Below are 4103 nucleotides of genomic sequence, written 5' to 3' on the forward strand. Positions count from 1 at the left end.
TAGAAACGTCCTGACTGTGGAAATTCTGTGTATTAAAAAGGTTGTATCGAGAAAGAATGAACTAGTTTTAATCAAGAAGGGACTTGTATCACTGAATCTCATCGGAAAGAATTTATACCGGAAATTAACAAACAAGCAGATACGTAACACATCGATAATTTTTTATCAACACTTTTGATTTCAGTTCAGTTTTCCTCGTATTTTCCTAACTATAGTTCTTTGATCACTAGCGTCGTAATGCACACTATAAATTACTCTAGTTTTGCATGGCCAGGCACAGCACTTTTCATAAGACATAACAAATGGACTAATGAACATCCTTGTTTTGCCAGATTAGGTGTTGCACCAAATAGAAATAAAAGAATTACAGAAAGCCAGATTAGATGTTTAATAAATTAACAGTAAGTGCCTTTCATTGTGTACGAATAGCATTTCAAATAAACTTTTGTCTAAGTTTCATGCAGTAATACCGCTGGACATGCTCTACAATTTCAGATATGGGGATGGTGTAAAAGTAACATTTAATCAAATTATTCAATTCAAAAGCCAGAAATAGTCTTTGTAGTGGCAGGTGATGTTCATTAGCTCCCTTTCCACCTGGACAGTTGCTCATAATTAAGGGCGGCTATACCTGTATGAGGCTATGGGTCTCTGACCTGACCATTTAGTCCAAGTCCACATAAGGTGCTTTTTATGTTGAAAATCCTACTTCCAATTCCTTTACACATTTTTGATTTTGATAATAGACCAATTTCGCCTTAGCACTCTGACAGTTCCAAGCTAAAGTTTCTAAAATAATACACACACACACACACACACATATATACTAGCAAAAGTACCCGTCTTCACTCGAGTTATTAGGCTGATATTTTCCAGATGACTGTGTTATAGATGCCATTATATTTCATGATATCTAGCCTATATAAAAGCCAATGTGTGTCACGTCATGTCACGATTGATTTTAAACCTGAATCGTTTCTGAATTAAGGTATTTTCTGTTATATGACCAACATTTTAAATAAAAAAAACCTCTTTAATCAACTGAGACTCTAAATTAATAAATCAACAAATACTTTTCCCGTTTTGTAGTTTATACATTTCATTTCATACTTTCAATACACACTAACAACAATTTGGTATTCATAATGGGGTATTCATAAAGGTCCTTGTTTCTATATATTAGATGTTGTTATATAAGGAACAATTTATTTTCTATGTGATTTTTCGCTAGCTTGCCTCATTAAAAACATGTGCACACACGTAGATAAGATAAATAATACCAAGGTGCACACCCTCAGGTTTCACTTAGTATAGGTGCAACATTTTAGGTTTCTAGGTTCGTTCCTCTTGGAGCTATGGTGGTCACACACACGTGTATGTCTGTCTGTGATTTTTTATTAGTAATATAAGGAACCACTTTTTCTATGTAGTTTTTCGATAGCTTGTCTTATTAAAATGATATGCACGTACATGCACGCACGCATGTGAATAAGATAAGTAATTCCCAGGTGCACACCCTCAGTGACCACTCAGTAGGTGTGCACATTTTAGGTTTCTAGGTTCTTTCCTCTTGAAGCGGTCACACAGACAAAGACATGCCCTTTTATTATTATAGACATATGTATTTTGAGAATAGCAGGTACAAATTTGGGAACTTTCTGAATATAATTTACTTATTTCTCAGGTATAGATTCACAAGTTATATGACAGTGTTGGATTTTTAATCTTCTGAGCTGGAATTGGTAAGTAGTTAACCCATTTGGTAGATAGAAATGCTGCAAATCTCTGTTTGCCTTTTTTTTATTAATTAAAGAAATTTTTGGACTGAATGAGAGCTTTCTGTTAAAAATTATAACTTAGGTAATTTTGGCTTGAGTGCTAACCATAGTAAGTCCAGTTTCAACTTCTCTTGTCTTTATTTTACTCTTGGTCGAGCAGTAACAGAATGGCTGGTCTTGTAATGGATCATTTTTGTCCAGCTAGTGACCATTGCCTACTGTTTTGTTTTTTCAGTTTATTATAATTGTTTATTTGTATAAATAAAGTACTTTTGTTCAATTTAAACTTGTCTCATCCTTTTTCTGTTAATTTTTAGGCGTGTTGATTATGTTTACAACTCTGCTTAAAACCTAGAACCTCATTTAATTGTTATTATACATTATATACGCATTAATATTTTGACTTAGAATACTGTGATATTACAAAATCGCATGTTATTTTTTGTTACCAATTGTTTATTTGCATTCTAACTTATTTAATCCATTAATTAAGTTTCTAACGTGGTATTCAAGTATCATTAATATGCGACAGGCAAGTTAATTTATCTGCAAAAGGCATTTTCTGGAAATGTTATGCCATGTTATAACGAATACAGAGAGCAAAAGAAAACAGATAGCACAAGTGAACAAATAAAGCAAAATCTTTATTCACAGTAATGTACTCGTCTGATACAAATACTGAAGTCATCCACTTTTCCAAATACCATATACAAAAGAGAGAATTCCTAACTCATATTAACTTGTATTAACATGAAATGGACTTACCCCACCCCTGAGTGTAGACACAGCCACAGAGTCAATGTGGTACAAGCTTCTATGTGTTTGCCATTGTCTTATGCAACCTTTAGGTAAGCAAATGGGTTACTGCATGTTTATACGCTTTGTACAACTAATTTACAAGGGTCATAACTACATGCAGAACACTGTATAGAAATTTAGGAATATAATCTGAGTATGTCTTAATAAAGGTATATCCTATACTAGTTATGGAAGCGTGAAATTAGCACCCCTTCCTTATCTCAAGGTTTTCCGAGATATAAACTTTAGAATTAAGCAATTTAAAGCCAAATTAAAAGGTTAACTACCAAGTCATAATGTACAGTAATCATCATCCTCAAGTGAGGTGGAAGACACATGACATCTACATTAAGACAGCAAAGGGGCACACTAAAGCAAGGGTCCAATAAACAGTTGAAGTGAAATAGACAAGACTAAAAATTCAAACTTGCAATATAAAAATAAAATCAGGATTGATATAATATAAAACCAAAGTTACAATACCAAATTATAGGATAACGAAATATAGTAATTATACTGGCCAGTAACATATTACATTACAATATTAAAATATACAAAATATCTTGTAAAAACTACAAATCAAAAATTTAAAGTATGAATTAGAAGAAAATTTAAATTAAAAATAATGACGAAAACACAGGATACATCAAATTGAGGAAGATATACAGTACACAGCGTGGTCACAAGTAAATAGACGCCACCTTTTGAGGAAAAAATGAAAATTTTCAGTCATATTCAATGATTTGATATATTTATAATTTAATTAATATCTTGTAGATTTTCCTTTCGCTTAGTGGAGTTCGTTGATCCTTTGGGGCATCATGAGAATCATCTCGTCAATTTTAGATTGTGGGGTTTTCGCCCACTCTTGCTTCAAACTTGGAGTAGATCGCTCTTCGAAGTTGTTATTTTTTTTGTTGTTTCTTGACTTGCCGGTCGAGTATGGCCCAGAGGTTTTCGATGGGATTCATGTCAGGAGATTGGCTCGGCCAGGGCAACTTCTGGATACTATTTTCTTCCTGCCACTTTTGGGTGTTTCTAGCAGTGTGACACGATGCTCCATCTTCCTGGAACAACGTTGTGTTCTTGTCCACGAAACCCGAGGAATAAAGTGGCAAGAGTCCTTCCTCCAATATTTCGATGTATTTCGCAAAATCTATGTTGCCAACGTACTCCACTAAGCTCGATCTCCCACCAACCCAAACAGCTTCCCAAACCATCATGCTGAAACCAAACCACCATGCTTCACAGTTGGCTGCAATCTGGTGAGCCAAAACTCTTGGTGAGGCATTCTCAAGACCCATATCCTTCCACTCTCCGAAAATTGAGCAAATATTGATTCGTCTGAGAACAATACGGTCTTCCAAAAGTTCAGAGGCTTGGTCATCATATCATTTGCCCACTTCTTTCGTCTGACTATGTTGGCAGGTCTTAATAAGGGCTTCCGCCTAGCTGCTCTGCAACGATAACCTAATCTGTGGAGAATCCGTTGAACAGATTTCGGGCTCATCCCACGAACTTTGGCCA

The sequence above is a fragment of the Limulus polyphemus genome, unplaced genomic scaffold (genome assembly GCF_000517525.1).
Source record: "Limulus polyphemus unplaced genomic scaffold, Limulus_polyphemus-2.1.2 Scaffold1909, whole genome shotgun sequence".
Lineage (NCBI taxonomy): Eukaryota > Metazoa > Arthropoda > Merostomata > Xiphosura > Limulidae > Limulus > Limulus polyphemus.